Consider the following 23,425-nt stretch of genomic DNA (forward strand, 5'->3'; position numbering starts at 1 on the left):
AGAGACGATAAGATTGGCACTATGAATCGCAGATGACTCACAGGCACATAACAACAACTACAACAACTTTATGAAATGAAACCATTGACTTTCTTTAACTTCTATCCTCTAATCTGCTTATAATCTTAAAGTCACATCAGTTTTTATTTTTTTTATATCCATGGCTACAAATCAAGATAGCCATTAGTTTCTGTATGATTTATTGTGTGTAATATTTCAACTGAAATCCAACTTTGAATATCTTTCTCTACAGCTGCAGGTCTGAAATTTACCAACCTTGAGACTGGGATGTTTTCTTGAATTATACCAATGGGCTCAATCTAAAATTTTTTAAATCCTCAATAGTAGGGTGACAGAAGGCAGAGGAAAAGAAAGAGAATTAGAAATTTTGGAAAAGACAATCAGAGAGATATACAACAGGACAATAACTCAACATAGACGGTCTCTAGATATTAGAAAGGCCAGAAAACTATTTCTTCCCCGTAGTCTCTGAAATGGATCAGAGCACAACCACCATGTGAATTTCAACTTATTGAGTCATGTATTGATCCTCTGATAAACTGAACAATAAGATAATACACTTTCATTTTAAGTTTGAAGCCGTTTGTTATGACAACAATTACGAAAGGTCTGTACAATTACAGGTTAATCGGCAATTCCCTGAAGCTAAGTCATCTTTATAGCTGAGGGCTAGTTTTTGTTCACCCTAAAAACTGGCCAATTTCCTACCAATTAAAAAACACTGTACTGTCCTCCCATTAGCCATATGGCTTCCCCAAACTACAGCCAAAAGGAAAGTCTGGGTGTGTGAGGCCACATTCAGAGAGCTGAACTGCCTGCCTGGTTGTGTAGACAACCACTCTGGTGTTCTCAGCTGCTAATATTCTGCCACTAAATCTACTTTAAAAAAACATAAAAAGAAAAATAGCAGCACACTAAGGAAAATAAATGTTTAGATGAATTCATGTGCTTTCCACTAGAGAAGATAATAATAAATCTGCTGGGCAGTACAAATTGCCCTTCAAGTTTAGAGTCACCTCGTCATTCCCAGGGAGATCAGCTGAATTAATGGTCAAACATGTTAATGGAATAATGGAGCGTCCTTAACCATTTCTAGAGGAGGAAGGGGAGGGGTGTACTGGCTGCGTATTTTATGGCAATTTATGTCAGTGTAAAAGTTATAAAGATTGCCAGAAAGTAAAGGAGCATGATGTAGAATCACTGGAGAAACGGTAAAATCAATATCTCTAGGGTTTTCAACACTGTGCTTGGCAGGTCCTTTCAAATCCATTGCCTGCATGATATTTTATGTATAAACTGGCAATGGTGATGGTGGATGATGTTCAACTCATGGAGTTGGCACCAAATCAATCATCAAAAACAGAAATGCACATGTCTTTCTCCATTTTCTCTCTGCTTTTTTAGATACAGTCTAAGATTAGATCCTAAACCCAAGAAAAACTTATCCATAGCCCCGCTAATATTAGAGGTTCTAAAAGTGCCTCAACAGAGAGATGCAGCCAGCATCATAGATTTGCCTTGGCTATAAAATCCCAATTTATGCAGAAGTAAATTTTATCTTTGAGAGATAATTCCACTCTCATTTCCTTAGCATGTATTAAAAGAATTAATACCTTTTGTGTTGACAATGTGGAAAAATAAAACTCATATTGTCATCAGGACAGCATGGATTGAAAATCATTTATGAAGTGAAAACCAGAAACAATTTATGTGACTTCAAATTAACCTAGTATGGCTCTCTGTGGGTCAACGTTAGCTCCACAACAAAGGGTCTGGCTTTGGTTTGTTGTCTTTTTTGGTTTTGTTTTTAGTTTTTGTGGGGGTTTTGGTAGTTTTCTGCTTTGGGGGGTGGGAGATGAGTTTATAACTAAGAGTTAGCAGAGGTTCCCCAGAGTTAGAATATTTATCTGACACTTCTCAGCTAACTCTTAAATCACCTATTTGTGCAGCAACTGATATCCTTAGTATCAGCTTTCATGACATTAAATTCACTAATTCTTCCAAGGGTTGGGGAATCCTTTCAGCTTCTATATGAAGTGCACTTTGACTTGTCAGTACAGAATACTTCTGACACATTGTATAAATAGGGAATTGAGAAACAGAATGCCAAAGATTAAAATCTGAAATGAGTAACTTAATAGATTACACTTAAAGTTAGAGGTATTTATTTGCCTTTTTTGAGACAATGAAAACTATAGTGAAACAACAATTCTCTTTATGAAGCATATAGTTTTGGATGACCTAGTGGTAAGAAGCTGTGCTGCAATCTCAAAGGCACGAGATTCAAATCCATCAGCTGTTCCCTGGGAGAAGGATGGACATTCTCCCATGTGATTAACTTACTCTGAAAACTCACTGGAGGGTCAGCTATGGTTCGGTTCTGACAACAAGATACACAATAACAATAATATACAGTTTAGCTCATGTTGAGTTCTGATGAGGCCATTTATTTCAATGCAAAGACTAGACCTTCCTCATACAATTTTCTGTAATCTAATTTGTATAGAAAGAGATCATATTTTTATCCTGTTGTAGTGCTAAGTGGGTCCAAACTGCTAACATTTTTTCTTAGTACCTGAGTAGTTAATAATTTTGCAACCATGACTCCACAAACTCATGTACTTAGTCAAATCCAAGTGTTTGTAGATGTCAGCAGCTATGTAACTATCATTGTTGTTACTAAGTGCCTTTGAGTTGAACACAACTCATAGCAACCTAATGAAATCAGAGCTGAACTCTATCCTGTCCTGTGCCATCTGCATAATCTCTGACACACTCAAGCCCATTGCTGCAGTTACTCTGTTACCCTGTCAGTCCACCTGGTTAAGGCGCTCCTCTCTTTCACCAACCCTTTCCTTCCCCAAGAATGATGTCCCACTCTAAAGAAAAGCCTACCAACATGTCCAAAGTATGTGAGACAAAGGTTTTCATCTTTGTCTTTGGAAGCACTCTGGCTGCACCTTCTCCAAGGCATCTCTGTTTGTTCTACCAGAATAGAATAATTTTGGAGGGAATGTAAGGTTTATCAGTCTAAGAATTGTTGATTAGACTTCATTTTAAATCACATAGAAATATATTTATATATTTCTATCTCTTATTTCCTAAAGCTGTAATCGTAATAAGCAAGGTTCATATCTTTTGTTCCTACTGTTTGGCCACATTCAACTTGATGGCACCTTATAACGACACCACAAGTGTCAGATTTCTTGACATCAAGTCCAATGTTTATCCTGTTGATTACTAATATGCAGCATATATTGAAGCAATACCAGATCTCTTAAGTAATAATCAGAACAAAATTTAAAAAGAGATTGATCTTGCAAGCATTTATTTATATTGGCAAACATTTATCAATGTATGAAAATGTTTCCTAAGGGTATCTGACCAAAGAATTTTAATAGTGTAAGACCAGATATTCAACCTTTAAATAGATGGCTCAGGTGAATGTATTAATATAGATTCTGTTTTTGTTGTGTACCATCGAATCAGAATTGACGTATAGCTAACTCTCCAGTGGATTTTCAGAGGCAGCAGATCATATGGAAGGAGATTGCCTCTCTTTCTCCCACAAAGAAACTAGTGGATTTGAACCACATTGCATTGACAGTGCAATTCTTTACCTCTAAGCCACCAGAGCTCATAGATTATGCCAGTGATTTAACCAGAGCATTGTGATTTTCAAGAATTTTGCTTACCTGGGAATAAAAAGAATTTTGCTTAATAATTTTTTTTAAAATTAAGACTAATTATAAACTGCATTTACTAAAATAGCTTTCTGTAACATGGTTGTTGTTGTTATGTGCGGTCGAGTTGCCTACAACTCATAGTAACCCTATATACAACAGTGCTAAACCCTGCTCTATCCTGTGCTAATCTCACTATCTCTGACACACTTACTCCCAGTACCCCAGTCACTGAGTCAATCCATCTTATCAAGAGTCTTCCTCTTTTGCACTGTCCCTACACCCTCCCAAGCATCACATCCCTCTCCAAGGACTTGTTCCTCCTTGCAATATGTCCACAGTATGTCAGATGAAGCTCCAGAATTCTTGCCTCCAAGGAGCAGCCTGGTTTAACCCTCTCTAGGATGAACCTATTTGTTTTCTTAGCAGTCCTTGTTATTTTCAATACTCTTCTCTGACACCATAACTCAAAGGCATCTGTAACATGGTAGGAAGAATTAAAACATTTAAAGAAAGAAGTATATGAGATTGTGTTTAATGTATGTATCTTTTTATCACTTAAATATATACCTTGGAGGTCAAGGGTGATACAAATAAATACTTCTAGTACTTAATGGAAAGATTAGATACATAACAGTTTGGAAGAATATCTTTGTGATCTGGAATCACTTCCAAAGAATCAGCCATTGGCACTGTTACGGAGCACAGATCTTCACCAATACACATGAGATCGTCAAGCATGCTTTGACATAGTTCATTTGTCTTTTCTAGCCCTTGGCTTTGGATTTCATTACATAGCTAGAGAGGACCACACTAATGGGAGGTGTTTGGGTCCCTGCCAAGGGAATTGAATAAATTACTGAACTCAGGTGGCTTAGCAGTAAGGACTGTGCTGCCAATGAATGGTATGCAATTTTAATCTACCAGTTGCTCCTTATGAGAAAGATGGGCAATCAACTTCCGTGAATTCTATTGACTCTCAAAACCAACTGGAGGATCAGCTATGAGCTGATTATAAGTCCATAACAACAATGTTGTTGTTGTTGTTGTTGTTATGCGCCATCTAGTCGCTTGCGACTCATAGCGACCCTATGTACAACAGCCCTAAACTCTGCTCTGTCCTTTACCAATCTCACTGCCTCTGACACACCCATCCCGATTACCACAGTCACTGAATCAATCCACCTTATAGAGGGTCTTCCCCTCCTACGCCGTCCCTCCACCCTCCCAAGTATGATGTCCCGCTCCAAGGACCAGTACAAAATGTCCAAAGTATGTCAGACAAAGCCCCAGAATCCTTGCCTCCAAGGAGCAGCCTGGTTTAACCCTCTCCAGGATGAATCTGTTTGTTTTCTAGGCAGTCCATGATATATTCAATACTCTTCTCCAGCACCACAGCTCAAAGGCATCAATTATCCTTCTATCCTCCTTAGTCATTGTCCAATTCTCTAATGCATAACAAGTGATTGCAAAGACCACAGCCTGTATCAGACAATGTAAGTAAGATAAATAGCACTTTTGTAATGGAAACACATAAATAAAGTGTGTAAACAACTAGTGAAGAAATTGGTTTGCTTTTCACATCCTGCTAGGCTTAAATGGAATAGATTCAGAGGCAGAAATTAAGAATCTCACCTCTAAGAAGAAGAAAGCACACCACAACAAGATAAAGGTAAATAATCCAATTGAAAAATGGACACAGGATATGAACAGACACTTCACCAAAGAAGACATTCAGATGGCCAACAAGCACATGAAGAAATGTTCAAAATCCCTAGCTCTAACAGAGATGCAAATCAAAACAGCTATGAGATATCGTCTCACCCCAGTCAGAATAGCAAAATTTAACAGGACAGCAAGCAACAAATGCTGGCGAGGTTGTGGAGAAACTGGAACCCTTACTCACTGTTGGTGGAAGTGTAAAATGGTGTGACCACTGTGGAAGGTGGTATGGCGCTTTCTCAAAAAGTTGCAAAGCGAGAAACCAGTTGATCCAGCAATTCTAATACTGGGAATATACCCTAAAGAGACCATAACAGACATCCAAGCAGATATATGCATACCCATGTATATCGCGGCTTTGTTCACAATAGCAAAGAGTTGGAAACAACCTAAGTGCCCATGAACAAATGAATGGATAGAGAAGCTGTGGTATATTCACACAATGGAACACTATGCTGCATTGAAAAATAAGGAACTCATGCAATATTATTCAAAATGGGTGACCCTGGAGGACATTATGCTGAGTGAAATATCTCAGTCACAAAAGGACAAATACTGCATGGTGCCACTGTTGTAGAATGGGACTGACATCAGGATTTGGGTAAGACAGGAAAACTGGATAAATTATGTACACTGCATTGAAACAGATGAGGGAGAGAATAATTTAAAAGCTATATATGATAGGGTATTATGGTTATCACAAGAGTCCAGAATTAAGGTTGCATAGTGGAGTGTACTCGGGGTGGTTGGGAGACGTGTGGAGGGATTGTATACCAAAGAAAGAATTTTTCTTTTACTTTTCAAAGAGAGGAGCAAACTGGGCGTGAGGAGTGGGCAGCGAGAAAAGTACAACAATGAATGAATGGAAATCCAAAATCCCTGAAAATGTTTATTAAAATTAATAAAATAAAACAAAAAAAAAAAGGAGAAGAAAGTATCACAGTATAGTTCATCCTGTGTGCAGGGACCAGAAATTCCGACACCAGCCGGAGAGTCAGCATAACTGTTGGAGAACAAGAGACTGATGTGAGACAGGGTCAAACTAAAACTGTCACCCCATAGAACCAAAGCCAAGGCTCTTTGCCTAGACGTACTTGTGGGATGTTGAGGACAGGAAAGTGCCATGACTGACAGAGGTAAAAAAGCTTTGTAACCCTTACACAGAGATATGAGACTGAAGGTTAGAGTGGAACAATAAGTACGCCCAAGAAGTTGTCCTAAATGAACAATTATGCTTATTTATATTATTATGTTATGTAAGGGAGCTCTGGTGGTCTGATGGCAAGAAGTTGCACTGTCATCTCAAAGGCACGTGGTTCGAGGCAACCAGTTGCTCTGTGGGAGAAGGATGGGCAATCTCCTCCTTTGTGATTAACTGCCTCTGAAAACCTTCCAGAGGGTCAGCTATTGGTCAGTTCTGACTTAATGGTACACAACGACATGTTATGTTATGTTATGTTATGTTATGTTATGTTATGTTATGTTATGTTATATGTTATGTTATATGTTATGTTATGTTATGTTATGTTATGTTATGTTATTATGTTACGTTACGTAGCATTTATCAGAAACTGACTCATAGCTCGCCCTTCAGTGGGTTTTACAGAGGCAATTAATTATCCATATTTTCCGCTTAGAGCCAATTGTGGATTTAAGTTATGTGCCTTTGAGATGGCAGCACAATTCCTTAATATAAGCCACCAGCACACAAAATCATAAATATCAAATATTGACAGCGATTTTAACAAGGGACTTGAGTATGTCAGATATTGTGAAGATGTCACAGGACAAGACAAGGTTCAGATCAGTTGTTTATAAGATTGCTTTGTATCAGACTTGACTCAATGGCACTTAAGCACAACATGCCAATTAATGGATAAGTGAGGCAAATAGTAGTATTAGCACAAGTGTGATAGAGACAGTGGGTTTTAGAACTGATTGAAGTAGGTATTAGAGTATGAGGTACTTTATAGAAATCGACTTTGTGCTGTTGATAGGGATTTTCCCCTTCTTACAATTATTGGAAGTAAATTTCATTGCTTCTATGCCAGTCCTACTATTTTCATAACCAACTGTTGGAGCTGAAGGAAAATTTTTGCTTGTTTGTTTGTTTTGTTTTAAAAAGGAAAGGATCAAATTACATACCTACCACCACAGCACCGAGAAACACATTGGTCAGACAATAATAAATATCTCTAAATCATTCTATAAAGACTAGCCTTGAAGTCAAGAATCTTGATAAGAACAGTCATTGTGAAAACTAACTTTCTGATATCTCAAAGCCATATTTCCAAAAAGATACCTGGCTAGCTACTGTAATAGACCTCAGGAAAGAAGCAAAATTTTTTTTAAAAAAATGTCTTAAGGGCAAAGGTATTTTTTTATAATTGTGATATTCCTGAAAGTTTACATAGAGATAAGTTGTTACTCATTCATGAATACAAAAATTCATACATTAAGGACAAAGATCTTTGACAGTGCTAATTCATCATAGTGTCTGTAGCACTGTAGTAGATGCACAGCCTCTTCAATTCCTGTAAATTTTATCTAAGAAAACAAACACCTAAAAAAAAAAAAGAAAAAGAAAACAAACACCTCTGAGTCATTGGAGAGAGTTGTATTTTCACAATGCATCACTCAAAACTGTTTTGAATTTGTTCACTTATTCAGAAGTATATAAATGAAAAGTGGTCTATTTCTTTTGGAAGACATGACTCAGCGATGACACTACTACTATAAAACAACTTCTTCTCACCAAAAGAATCTGTGGTCATTGAGGAGGAGGTCTCCAGAATGAGAAATGTGAAATTTCCGAAGTTTTTTGAGATTCCCTCAAACAGAAAGCATGAACATTCTTTGCAAAAAATGCCTGGCAATCCAGATGCATGAAATTCTTGTTGGGTTGTTGTTCAGTGCTGTCAAGTCAAGTTCATCTCACAGCAAGGCCTACTTGAGATTTCTGGGCTTAGGGCAAGAAAGAGAGTTTCAAGAAATAAAACACAAGATACTAATGACTATAAAGAAACAATCATCATTTTTATAAAATACAATATATACGTAACTGTATGAAATACAATGTAAAGATTGTATAGAACATAATGCATATGAATGGAACACAATGCATCCGAATTATTGTAAGTAACCAATTTTAGTTTTTCTTTTTTTTTAAGCATATTTGGAGCATAGTTCTACTCTAATACACATGAGGTCGCCATGCATCTAAAATCAACTCAAAATCAGTTGTTACACACCCTTCTAAGTTCCCTAAGTATTTATGCAAGTTCGAGAAACAAATGTTAAAAGTGGCTCTATGGCAAAGAGTGAATGAAGCTTATCAATATTCTTCTTTTTGGTACATGGGAATGCATTTCTCCACACTCAAAGTTAGGTATAGATGCATGCCCTTCTTTAGACAAAAAAATATAGATCATAGTAATATATTGTCACTTTTCATGAAAGCCTTCAAAACATGCGTTCTGCCTATGTCAGAATGACATGTAACATTCTAGATGATGGTTTTTATAATAACCTTGGTCCCAGAGTGAAAGTAACAAGGAGCAGATTTCCTACTTAATGGAGATGGCAATATATCATGGTTAAGAAATATAGCTTTGCTATTTTAAGTCACTAAGATTGTTTGTTAATGTAGCATAACCAGTCCTGTCCTGACTAATAGACTATGAAATACGATTCACTCACTAAAAAGTGATAGACATATTTACAGGGAGAGATTTCAAAGAAATACTAAGTTAAAAAGTAAGTAAAGCATGCAAAAGGATACAGTATTTCTATTAATAATAATTTAAAATAATATCAATATTAAAATAAAAAAGCACAGTAATAAACTACCTTTTCACTTTGTGTTTATTTGTGTAAAATAAACACAAAAATACACAGCAAAAGAACCAGAAACACGTGTAAGACATTAACAGTACTGGCTACCTACAAAAGAAGAGTGAGTTTTCAGTTGTAGGAGAGATATGGGAGGGATATGATGACGGATTTCATTCTTTGTTCTGTGTGCTTCTCTGTTCTTTTTCTACTTTATAATCTGTAAGGGTGTTTTTGCATTACTTTTTTTTCCTTCCACTAAAGTTTGTTATTTTATTAAATTTTTTATATTAATAATTAAATTTTAATTTGTGGACTTTTTTTAAAAGTTTGTAATTATGTCAGTTTTACAATGTACATGAGATAGATTTTTTAAAAAAAATTAATGAAATCACAGTCAAAGAGAAAAATATAAAAAGTGGGCATAGAATTTGTCTCCTATTACACACATAGAAAAAAATCAAGAAAAAGAAAAGAATGACAAAATGATATTTTTGTTAAAGTGTATTTTTTTCCTATTTTGGATTTTTATATTGGAGAGGTATTTATACCTCAATAAATTTTAGGTAATTAAATGATTCAAGCATATATTTAAAAATGAGAATAGTGGTTCTAGAAAATTTCCAGCTGTAACCATTTAAAAATAAGATTAAGGTTTTATTTTCATATTCTGCACAATGGAGACATGCTCTTCTCAAGAACAAAGCAATTTTGGCCAGTTCCTTTCTTTCTTTTTGCAGACATCAACACTCATTTCTATTTTCATTTGGAATAGTTTTAACTCCCTTAACATCAGTGAACTATTGTGTTTGGCTGCATATAAAAGAAACACAATCACAATGACTTAATCATGGAAAGGTTCTATTTTATTCCTACCACCACAGTCCTGGAGGTGGACCATTTAAGGCTAATGAAATTGCTTGAATAGATCATAAAGTAAGCAGCCATTTCTAACTTCCTTCTCTGCTACTGCAACAGGTAATTATTGTGAGTATTCTTCCCCTATTCATACATTGACTTTTCTAGCAGTAGTATCACAGTGAAATTTCAGGCAAAAACCTAAATAAGAAAATGGAACTTTTACCATTAATAAAACAATTAAATAAAACCAAAACCAAAAAAAACCCACTTTTCTAGAGATTCACAGTGTAATTTCTATTAATATTTCTTTGATTAGCTGTACCTAAAATGTCTACCGTTCTTACTATCAGAGGCAAAGAAGTCTAGAAAATGGAACTTTCTAAGTATAATACTTAAAATGGCAAAATATATTCTACTACACAGAATGACAAATAGACATTGGGTAGTTATCTACCATTATCTGTCATATCTTATCTTAGATTCATCAATAACCTCCTAATATATCAAGATCTACTTTGGTACAGCATCAGAGATAATACCTTCCAACTTAATTTTAGTTTCCATTAATTAGAACTTTTAAATAACTCGTAAGTAAATTATTATTTGTTGTAGCTTACATTTTTTAAAATTAGTTGGCTATTGAAAGTAACTGTTAGAATTATTTTGTCTAACTAGATTAATTCCTAAAAAAAATACAGAGGTAATATCTGGGTGTTTTGTTTTTTTTTATGCCAATAATTGGATAGCTCTACCTGGGGCACTGACAATAAGCATAAGTGACTAAATGTTCTGGTTTAAATATAAGGCAGAATAAGCAGTTGAGGTGATTTCTTAAGCAAATAATGCCAAATTTATTCCTTGAGTTAGGCTTGTTGTTGTTGTTGTTATGTCTATCAGAAAGGGTCCTCAGCTGACCCTCCAGTAGGTTTTCAAATGCAGCAATCACACCACACGAGGCGATTACTCATCCTTCTCCCACAGGACATATGGTAGATTGAAATCACAAGAGTTCAGGATTTCAGCTCGGAGTCTCACCACTGGGCCACCTCAGATTGTACATATTAGTGATATATATTGGATTATTTCACATAAATCACTTCACTTGCCCTAGAAGGCACTAGAAGATTAGAGTGCAACAAAATTTAGATATATTAACAAAATTTAAATATATTAAGTATATACTGATGTAAGGATATGGTTTGTCAAGAGGATGGATACTGATTTTTTTTTAGTCACCTACGACTCGATGGCAATTAACAACAACAGCAGCACAGAGAGAGATGGTTGACCTAGTGGATAGAAAGTGATGCTACCAATCCAAAGGTGGGTGACTTTAATCCACGGCTCTCAAGCCTGTTTTTAATTGTTTTTGTTCAAATACTCTTTTAGGTCATATAGCCTTGGTCTGTCCACTTGCTATACAGAGGTAACTCGTGGTTGTTGTGAAGTCGAACACTGTGACATTGGTGTGTCAAATGCGATAATGGTTACCCATGACGGACAGTGTGTGGTGGAGCTCCCAATTAAAACAAGGTTGGAAGTAGGAGTGGCATCCACTTCCGAAATGGCTTATCTCTGGAAACCCTGTGAACCTGGAGAATGGATGAAAGTTATACAAGTGTTCAGGCCTTTTGTTCACAGGGTCGCTATGAGTCACCTACAACTGGACGGCACTTAACAACAAACAACAACATATACTGATGTAAGGATATAATTTGTCACGAGGATTTGATACAATGATTTTTTTAATTGACATTTTACGGAATATAAAATAATATCAATTCAATTGAACTCTTTATGACGTTACACGGTCATCTGGCAATATTTGAAATAAAATTTGATAGTGCACATATCTATCATCATTTATTATTTCAAGTCCTTCAGAAATATGTAGGATATTCCTGAATTTGCATTAAAAATAAACATGATATCTGAGGAATGTAAACCTTAATTGTTTACATGAGTAAATATTAGAAAATACTGTTAGTGCTACTCTCTATGTCTGTTTACCATGTTTCTTCTTTGATTTTAATGAGATTTATGCTGTTGGTTCTTTAAATGTAATTAAATAGTGGGTTAGGAAAGGAGGTTATTTTCCTGTCTTGATTTCTCACTTTCTATACCAAGTTAAATTGACTGTATAGGTATACAATGAAACAACTCCAAACAGGAGTAGAGGATATTGAACTGATACCAGAAAATGAAGATTCACTAACTTTCTCCTTTGTCCAATCTCTTGTTATAATATTCTTTTGAAAGTCTCTCTAGAAACATATTCTATGTGCACATTTGTGGCAAAATATTTGTAGAAAAAAGAAAGAACCACGTGAGGAAAGCCATATCTGACCTCTATCAGTTCCACAAGGGTGAACTTCCCCCACCAGCAACATCTATGACACAAAACTCATCCCCATAAGATCAGACATGTCCTCTCTGCCCCTGCAACTCTTTCTACTAATTCCAACACAAATGTCACTACTCTACAGGGTCCAAAAATCAATTTCAATAGCTCACAGAGCACACAGAAGCATACTTATGATTATGAAGGTTATTAGGGAATTAAAAAGGCTGTAATGCAAGTTAATGGGATACACTCATGCAGTCAGGACTGATGCCGAAATGTGATCACAGGAATCTCTGCCTGCAGCCTCACATTTTAGGCCAGTGTTAGAAAGCTCTTAATACTGCCAAGTATGGCTCTCTTCCAACTCCTCAAAAGAACATCAGCAAAGGGTCCTAGCCCCTGAAATTGTTCAATTTAATGGCAACACTAGCTAATACTTTTGTAAATAGAGTTACACACATTACTTGCATATTATAAGCCCATACACATAGCAAAGTCAAAGGAAAGCCTTTTTAAACAATAGACTTTCAGCACCATAGCACTTTAATTGTGTAATGTGGGTTTTCTTTGTAACTCTGCCCACTTCCTTCTGAGACCTCATCAGAATTTCCTTTGCCATCCAGAATTCAACCAATAACCCTATAAACAATCTAGGATAATTGGAGATTGAAATTCAAAAGTCAGAAAAAATCAAGAAGTAAAGGGAGTTGGAAAGGACGAACTTGGCAACAGAAATGAGGCCAGAATTAGATGATCTAATTTTGTAGGTTCAACGATTTATTCATTACAAATATCTCTTTTTTAAAAAAAATCACAAATAGCAACTTTATACATAGACCTCACCCTATGGACTGCATAGGAATCATATTGACAGCATCTGCGGAAGAAATCACTGGAGAATATCAATATCAACATTCAAAATAAGACTGTGTTGACTGTGTGACAATAAACAACATGTACACAAGTTCAAATAGAAGCGGAAGAAAATTAAAACAAGCCCACAAAGAAAGTATTGAACAAAATGACGAACATCATGTGCAAGCAAAATACTACAGAATATGATTCAAAAACGGCTGGTACAGTACATTGACAGGGAAGTTCCAGATGTTCAAGCTGACTTTAAAAGAAGTGTGGCATCACGGTTTATCATTGTTGATATCAGAGGAAATCTGGAGAACAGACACTTCTCCTACTAACTGAAAGAGACCCATATTTATATGCATACCAAAAAAGGTGATCCAACGGAGTGTGGAAAATATCGAATAATATAACTAATATCACACACAAGAAAAATCCTGCTGATGATTATAAAACAAGAACAACAACAACAACTGAAATAGTACATAGACAATGAGCTGCAAAAGTCCAAACTGGGTTTAGAAGAAGCCATGACACCAGGAACATCACAGCCAATGTCAGATTAATCTTGGCTGAAAGCAGAGAGTACCACAGGAATACCTATCTGTTTTTCATTGGCTATGTAAACTCAGCTGACTAAGAGAATCATAACAAATTGTGGCTAACATTGATGTAAACAGGGACCCCAGACCATCTGATTGTTCATGCAAAACCTATACTTGGACTAGGAAACAGTCATCAGAACAGAGCAAGGAAACACTGTATGGGTCAAAATCAGAAAAGGTGTGTGTCAGGGATGCATCTTTTCAATTTACATGAGGAACAAATAATTTGGAAGTATGGACTGTATGAGGAGGAATGTTGTATCAGAATTGGATGAAGACTCACCAACAACCAGTGTTATGCAGATGACACAACCTTGCTCGCTGAAACTGAAAATAACCTGAAGCATTTGCTGCAGAAGATCAAGGACTGCAGTCTTCAACACAGATTAAAGCTCAAAATCAAGAAGACAAAGATTCTTACCACTGGATTAATTGGCAGTACTGTAATAGATTGTGAAGAGACTGTTAATAATTTCAGCTTACTTGAGTCCACAATTCAATGAGATGAATTGACAGAGTGACTACAATAATGGACTTGATGAGACATAAGCATGACAGAGCTCATAAAGATGGTGTGGGATAGAGGAAGGCTCAGACAAGTTCAGAAGATTGCTATAAGGTGCAGTCTGCTTGATGAAATGTAACAAGAACATGGTGAGCCAGTCTTAACATAGTGTATTTTTCCTGAATACTAGGAAGTGGATTCCCCTCCTGTTTCATTTAGATATAAGGGGACCAATACATACACTTTCTCTTTGGTAAGCAATTAGACACGCAATCATTATCTTGGGTTGGTAATAATTAATTTTATTGTAATCATTACTTTTTTCTGTAAAGTTGATTCTGTCTCATGATGACCAATGAGTATTAGAGTAGAACTGTACTTCACAGAATTTAGATAATCATAGAAGACCTCTGAGCAGACTAATATTTTCATCCTTTATTGTTAGCAACTTTAGTTTTTACTCTCTGAAGCACCCAAGCACCTCCTCCTCCATCTCTAATCTCTCTTTAACAGCGAGTCTGGACATAGCTTTGATATAATTATTAGTCCCTACCTATAATTTCCTATAAATTCCTAGAATTTCAGAAACTATTTGCATTTTGTAACTCTACTCATAGAATCGTCTTTTTGATGATGAGGTTCAATCTATATTGAAGACTAGAGTCCCTGGCCTTCTACAGCAAGCATTTCAGGTCCTCCTCAGTTTCAGCAAGGAAGGTTATATCATCTGCATAATGTAGGTTGTTGTTGAGCCTTCTTCTGATCTCTTGCTGCATTCCTCCTCATTAAGCCCAGCCTCTCAAATGATCTGTTCTGCGTATGCATTGGAAAGATATAGAGACAGGATGCATCCCTGACACACTACTTTCCCGATTTTGACCATGCAGTGTTTCCTTGCTCTGTTCCACATCTACGTTTAGGTTAGCCACAATTTGTTGTGATCAATACAACAAAGATTCCCACCACTGGGACAATCGGCAGCACCAGGATAGATGGGAAAGAGATTGAGGTTGTTAACAATTACAGCTTGCTCGGCTCTGCAATCAACACTCTTGGCACCAGCAGTCAGGAAATCAAATGACAAATTGCACTTCTGCTGTCAGGGACATCTCTAGAGTACTGAGAAGCTATGATGTCAGTCTCGAGACTAAGCTGCACCTGATCCAGGCCATGGGCTTCTCAAATACTTGCTGTGCCACAGAGAGCTGAAGAATGACTAAGGATAACAGAAGAAGAATCAATGCCTTTGATGCTGGAGAAGAGTCTTGAACATACTATGGACTGCCAAGAAAACAAATAGATCAGTCTTAAAGAAAGTGAAACCAAATTTCTTCTTGAAGGCTAAGATTTTAAAGATCCATCTAACATAGTCTGGGCACATAGCCAGAACAGACCAGTCCTTGGAGAAAAATATGCTTGTAAGGGTAGAAAGATAGCATGGGAGAGGAAGACCCCAGGTGAGATGAATTGATACAGTAACTGAGGCAATGGGGGGGTAAGTGTGTTGGAGTCAGTGAAACTGGCTCATGACAGGGCAGGTTTCAGAGCTGTTGTGTGTAAGGTTGCTATGAGTTGCAGGTAACTCGTCATAGCAACAACTCATAGAAAGTTATCCTTATAGATTAAAAAAAAAGAAAAAAGAAAAAAAAAACCCAGGAGGTTATGTGTTCCCAATGAAATATTTGTCATAAAATTAATTTAAAAAATAATTTTGAATGCTGCCAACTAGATTAATTAGAGAACATGGGTGTTTCTCCAAACATTTACTTTATTTTTTTAGACTCAGAAAAAAAACACATACTGCCAAACATGCACTAACCACACATTGTTAACATTGATTTAAATGTTTCTTAATGTATTGTTGGTGTATTCCAATGAAGGTAGACTACTTTGGAAAATACTGCCCCAAATAATCACTTTCTCAAGCCATGGCATAATGTAAGCACATTAGAAGAACAAATAGGGCATAAATCTCCTCTAGCTGCCAATATGAAGGGTCATTACATTTAGAACAGTAGCTCTTTCTGCAAAGTTCCAGAACAAAGCTTCCCGTAAAGGTCTTCACTAATTAATTAAATTCTAAACATATACATGCAATGAAGACCATAGGAAACTGATCCCAAGTTTAAAAAAAAATAATTAAGGATCCAAGTATTCAAAGCCTATTATATGGTTAACTCCTCTGGTTTTCAGTCCAAGGACACGATGTTGTTGTTGTTGTTGTTATTAAGTGCCGTCAAGTCACAGGCGACTCATAGCGACCCTATGAAGGGACCCTATGAAGGAGAGTCCTTGACGCTTGGGTGTCTTTCATCCTCTCTCCAGGTTAATAGGGTTTCTGGAGGCAAGCTATTATGGAAGTGGATGCCACTCCTCCTTCCAAGCTTGTTTTAATCAGGGAGCTCCACCCCACTCTCTGTCCGCATTGGGAAGCCAACCATTAACACATTTGACACATCAGTGAAGGATACGATAGTTGGGAAAATACAGCAAGACATTGTTGGATAATAATTGAATCTAAAGATGATATCACACTATTCATTTTTATAAATTTACTTTGTTCTTTATTTGGACACCATGTATTTCAGACATAGCTTTGGCTTATATATAGTTTGATGTAAAGAAGAACGTGAATACAGGGCTGTATTGCCTGTCAGATAAGGCCAGCTTTATTGGTAACTGTAATTTTATCCTCTTAAAGGCTCCTAAAAATACAGTTGTTTGTTTTCTTGATTACATATATCTTTATTTCTATTTAGCAAAAATGGATGCCATCCTCCCTACTATTTCTCAATCTAGTACCATAGCTAAAGAAAAACAACCCCTCATTACGTGAGAAGCTGTCTAAATGAAAAATCACCCCAAGCTTTGATATAGGCAATGAAATTCCCTTACTCAGAAGTAATGCATAGTATCCACTCTAATGTTGTTACGTTGGTTTCAGTTCATAGTGATGGTGATTCTGTGAGTTACCTGTTGGTCTATTGACCAAAAGTTCAACAGCGTGAACACAACAGCTGCAGTGAGAAGAAAGATGATACAGCCTGCTTCCATATCCTCAGAAACCCTCAGGGACAGTTTTACTCTGTCCTACCTCATAATGGTGGTGAAGAGATTGAGATTGTTCACAGTTTTGGTTTGCTTGGCCCCACAGTCAGCACTCTTGACACCAGCGGCCAGGAGCCGGGAAATTAAAAGACATAGTGCGATGGGAAAGTCTGTGGTTAGAGACCTCTCTAAAGTGCTGAAGTGCAAAGATATCAGTCTGGAGACTAAGGTTTGCCTGATACAGTCTTTGCAATCACTTGTTATGTGTTAAAGAGCTGGACAATGACTAGGGATGATAGAAGGAGATTTGATGCCTTTGAGCTGTGGTGCTGGAGAAGAGTATTGAATATATTATGGACTTCTAAGAGAACAAACAGATTTGTCCTGGAGAGGGTGAATCTGTGCTGCTCCTTATAGGCAAGGATTCTGAAGCTTCATCTGACATACTTTGGACATGTTGTAAGGAGGGACCAGTCTTTAGAGAGGGATGTCATGCTTGAGAGGGTGGAGGGACAGCACAGGAGAGGAAGACCATCAATGAGATGGATTGATTCAGTGACTGGGATAATGGGGCTAGGTGTATCAGAGAAAGTGAGAATGGCACAGGATAGGGCAGAGTTTAGGGATGTTGTACACAGGGTTGCTATGTGTTGCAGGTGACTCGACTCCTCATAACAACAACAACAACATAGTTACTATGAGTTGAAAGAAACACAGTTACCCAAAATTCATCACAAGATTTCTTAGAAAGTTTAGAATATAATTTGATCCAACAATTGCACTATATTATAAAGAAATAAGAGCTATGACACAAATAAATATATCCACATCTGTGTTTATTGCTATTGTTTCATTTGCATCCAAAATTTGGACAATGAATAAGGAAAGCTGAGGAAGAATCAATGCCCTTGTGGTGTTGACAAGTTTTCTGTCTTGGAGGAAACGCCACCAGTGTGCTTCTTAAAGACATAAAGGTGAAATATCATTTCATATACTTTGGATAGATTGTCAGGAGGAGTCCAGTCCTTAAAAATGCATCATGCTATGCTCGCTTCGGCAGCACATATACTAAAAAATGCATCATGGCTGAGAGAGTTTTAAGGCCTAAAAAGTAAAATCTAACATGTGACCAGGTGGTGGTTGTTTTAATTGAGTTGGTTCTGACTCAAAATAATCTTTCGTCAAACAGTAAAGAATCACCTGGCCTTGTTACCATCTTCCTTATAGTTACTGTGTGCTTCTCAGCCTCTACTTTACCCCTTGCGATGCCCTTCACTAGGGACCAGTGTCTCCGGACAGCATGTCTAAGCAAGTCTTACTGGCTTCACTTTTGATTGACTGCAGAGAAATAAAAATATTTGGTAAAGAATAGTAATGATACCCGAAATTTACTGTACAAATTCCAAAATATCCAACTCACACAACATCTTTCTGGTCTAGTGCATATGCTTCCTAATATAGATACAAGTAAAAAAGTTGCGTCTAGGATTGTTTTTGTTTATGTTTAATGCCGCCGAGTCGTAGACAACTCACAGCGACCCTATGAACGAACAGCCTGAGCACTGTTCGTACATAGAGTTTCCGGAGGCAAGCCATTTTGGAAGTGGATGCCACTCCTGCTTCCAGGCTTGATTTAGTTGGGAAGCTCCAGCCAACACTGTCCACCATGGGTGCCCATTACCACGATTGGCACATCACTGTCACAGGCTTCAGCATTACAGCAACCACGAGTTACCTCTGTACAGCAATGCACAGACGAGTGCTATACCACCTTCGGCTTGGTAGCATCTAGGATATTACAATAAAAATCCAAAGTTTTGAGAAATCTGGCTCTAAAAGGTTATGTGTGAGATTCTGAAACCAGATTCAGACAAAGCCTTTTTGTTTAAAGAAATAATATGCTTTACTGACCAGGTAAGTTCTTCTGTTTATGTCATAAACAAAGAACAAATCATAGAATAATCACAGTATTTATTCACATCCGAAAAAGAAGCTGTAAGGCCATGACTGATATGCTGCAGTTCCGAAATTCTCATGGCAGATGAGATGCAGTGAGAGCTCTGTTATGGGAATGGGGAACACTTGTTAGCTAGACTCTGAGTCGACTTCAGGAGGACTTTCGGCCCCCCTGGCCAAAGTCCAATTCAAGTATTTAATGGACAAATATCTACCCTAATCCAGGGATAATATCTTACAATTTACTTGCAGGACTCTTTCTATGATTCTTTCCACCAGGAGGGACAGAAAAGGCAAATTTGCTTGCAGGCCTGGAAATGAGAGAGTTAGATGTGCATAAGAAACAAATTTCATATACTAACTGTTAAGCATCAGAGAGTTGGACAATGACCAAGAAGGATACAAGGAGAATTGATGCCTTTGAGCTGTGGTGCTGGAGAAGAGTATTGAGAATACCATGGACTGCTAGGAAAACAAACAGATTTGTCCTGGAAAGGGTTAAACTGGGTGGCTCCTTGGAGACAGGGATTCTGAGGCTCCGTCTAACATACTTTGGACATGTTGTGAGGAGAGACCGGTCCTTAGAGAGGGACATCATGCTTGGGAGGGTGGAGGGACAGCACAGGAGAGGAAGGCCCTCTATGAGGTGGATTGATTCAGTGATTGGGATAATTGGGATGGGAGTGTCAGAGACAGTGCGATTGGCACAGGACAGAGCGGAGTTTAGGGCTGTTGTACATAGGGTCACTATGAGTCGCAGGCGACTCGAAGGCACATAACAACAACAACAACAACTAACTGTCTGCTAAAAGAAGCCTTAAAGAAAATCTGAAACAGGAACCACAGGCAGATTATTACTGGAGACCCTAGAAAGACGGCTACCTTGGTGATCAGCATCCAGACCTCCCCCACTGAGGTGATGCTGACTCAGCAACCCTCCCTTGGGTTTCCTTGACTGTACACTGAACCGAAGGAGACCGTTGCTCTTTCTTAAACAGGGCAACTGGTAAAATGGAAATGCTGACCTGGAAGCTGTAGCACAACATATAATACACAATTTTTCCACATTTTATAATGAGCCAGTGGTTCCACAATATCCTAAAGAAATAAGAGCTGTGACACAAATAAATATATCCACATCTGTATTTTTTGCTATTGTTTCATATGTTTGGGAAATAAAGTCAAAATTAAAGAGATGAATGCCGCTTCTCAAGACATGATTTGTTTGGTTAGAATTCCATTTCAGAATTCAGAGAAAAACTGCAACAATGAATGAATGGAAATCCAAAGTCTCTGCAAACTTTCATTAAAATGAATTTAAAATTAAATTGATTTTTTTTCATTTTTAAATTAAATTAAATCAATTTTTTAAATTAAAAAATAAAATAATAATTCCATTTCAGTATTCCTATTCCTCTCAATACAGAGTCAGTTAAAATAGCACCCTAGGATGCAGATGATGTACTGATTCAGGGTCTTATCCACTTTATCTCCTACTTTTGCTTTCGCCTTGAAGTTTTTGCAGAGTTATGAGGCATCATCCACTCTCTGGATCACTAGAAAGAACTTACATTGCTCCGAACAGGAAACACTTTTGTTAATAGGGCAGGTCTGGATCCCAGTGGTTCCTGTGTACAGATATTAAGAGGAGCATCTCTGCCAATGTACTTAGGCAGAACCATAAAGCATCTTTACAACCTAGACTCACCAGAGCCACTATTGATTCACTGGCATGTGCTCTCTCAATAGTAAAAGGCTGCCAGGATTTACTCGCTCGACTTTTCCCTTTCCTGGGCCGTCATTATTCAGTGTAAAACTCCTTTAACCTGGTGGAGTTGTTGCTCTTGCTAATACTGTGTTAGCAAATTATTGATCCTGATGATGAGAACAGGAATCGTTTCTCCTGTAGCAGGATGTGCAATTGGATCTACATTCAGCCCCGGTAATTTTCTCTATAGATCTTCCAGGGGGACTAGACAAATGGGCCATTAAAAAGGAGGAGGGGTGGTGGGGAGCTGCCTGAGGTTGATGGTACATTTGAGCTGAATCCAAAGTTTATTGGTGTTTTTCGGCTGCTATTTGAAAACTTATAAACATTGCTCTTTGGCAACTTTATAGTTTGGTTTTGTTTTTTGATAGTTTTACTTTGCTGGTTTTTAACTTTCTCTGATGATCAAAGAGGAATCCTAACTTTTGAGCCTCATCTTTTGAAATTGATATCAACACTATCAACAATTCAGTGAGGTCATGTTAAGGTAAAGAAAAAAGTCTTTGATCAGTTTCATAAAAAAGAAAAGAAGGCAAACTTGTTAAATTTCATGGTATTTTGTGGATGGGATTCAGCAACATCAAAAGTTCACTAGGATACTTACCTCTCTGTCCTTCACCTTCACAGTTTCATGTCTGATAATCTACCTGCTAGGTAATTATTGGTTCAATTATATTTGACATAATTTACACAAAGGACTTCTTATGAACCCAGCGCTAAAGTAGTTTCCAAAGAAAGTCTAAGCCAAACGTAAAATGAAATACAATAGGTAGGCTTAAAAAATGCTTAAAACAAAAATTTCAAAAATTATACAAGAGATTGACAATTGAAAAAAGAATATTGCAGGCTATTGTTGCTGTTTGCCTTTGAATGGATTTCAAATTATGGTAACTCTGTGTGTGTGTGTGTGTGTGTGTGTGTGTGTGAGAGAGAGAGAGAGAGAGAGAGAGAGAGAGAGAGAGAGAGAACGTGCATACAGAGGGGAACTGCTCTTCAGGATATCTGTTACTGTAAACTTTCAGAGTGAGGTTGTCATATCAGTCTTCTCCAGGAACACTGAGTGAGTTTGAATGTCTTTATCTTTTCTTTCTGAGGTTTGTTGAAGGATATTAGACTGTTCCAAGTTCATTGATTATTTGTTTAATTCATGGTTGTTAAGGCAAACATGCTTCTTTAGGGCAAGACAGCATATTTCTATCTCAAAAACCTTGTTTGCATTTCAGATCAGGAAAAAGTGCCTAACAAATTCTTGACCTTACACTGCTCATTAAATAAGGAAAATAAATTAAGGCAGAAAGTTTTATATTATTATTATGTCTCGTTGAGACAGAAATAACTCATAGCTGATGTTCCAGTGAGTTTTCAGGGGCTGTGTATCCACCCAGGAAGATTTTCTGGTTTCTTCCTAAAGAACAGCTGGAGGACTTGAACCGTGTGCTGTTATATAGACTTTCTATTATACTCTGCTGATGTAGTCATAAGCGTGTTTTTAAACAAAAGGTTGTATGTCTCCAGTAGTTCAAGTCCGGTAATGACTCCACAGCAAAAACTAGACAGTCTTCTCAAACTGAATTTTACAGATTCTGAAACTCAAAGGATGGTCTGTATGAGTTAGAAAGTATTCAATGGCACTGAATTTGATAAGACAGGTGGTTGTGGTTGTTGTTAGATGTCATTGAATAAACTATGACTCACCTACCCTATGAACAAAGAATCTCAACCTTGTCTTATCCTGTGCCATCCTCCAGTTCTCTGTAATGTTCAAGTCTGTTACGGCCATCACCGTGTCATTACATCTCATTGCTGGTCTTCCTCCCTTTTGATGATACTCTAATTATCCTTGCATGATGTCTTTCTTCAAGGACTGGCTCCCCCTGAAAAGAAGTGACATAAAGTTTCACCAACCTTGCCCTAAGAAACATTTTAGTTGTATTTCTTTAAAGATGTATTTGTTTGTTCTTTCGATGGTCTATGAAATATTCAATACTTTCATCCAAAACCAAATGTCAAAGGCCTTGATTCTTCTTCTGTCATCCTTCTTAATTATCCAACTATCCAGATGCACAGGAAACAATTGAGATGTCCATGGCTTGGTGCAAGTACACTTTAGTCTTTAAAATTACATCAGAGAGTGTACTTGCCTGCCAGGGGAGGTGATCTCTGGCTGCTCTGCTCATCAGTACCACCAAGGACGATTACAAAGTTTAGAAGAGGTGAGAATAG

This window comes from Elephantulus edwardii, unplaced genomic scaffold, assembly GCF_000299155.1.
Source record: "Elephantulus edwardii isolate Elephantulus edwardi_28Jun2011 unplaced genomic scaffold, EleEdw1.0 scaffold00076, whole genome shotgun sequence".
Lineage (NCBI taxonomy): Eukaryota > Metazoa > Chordata > Mammalia > Macroscelidea > Macroscelididae > Elephantulus > Elephantulus edwardii.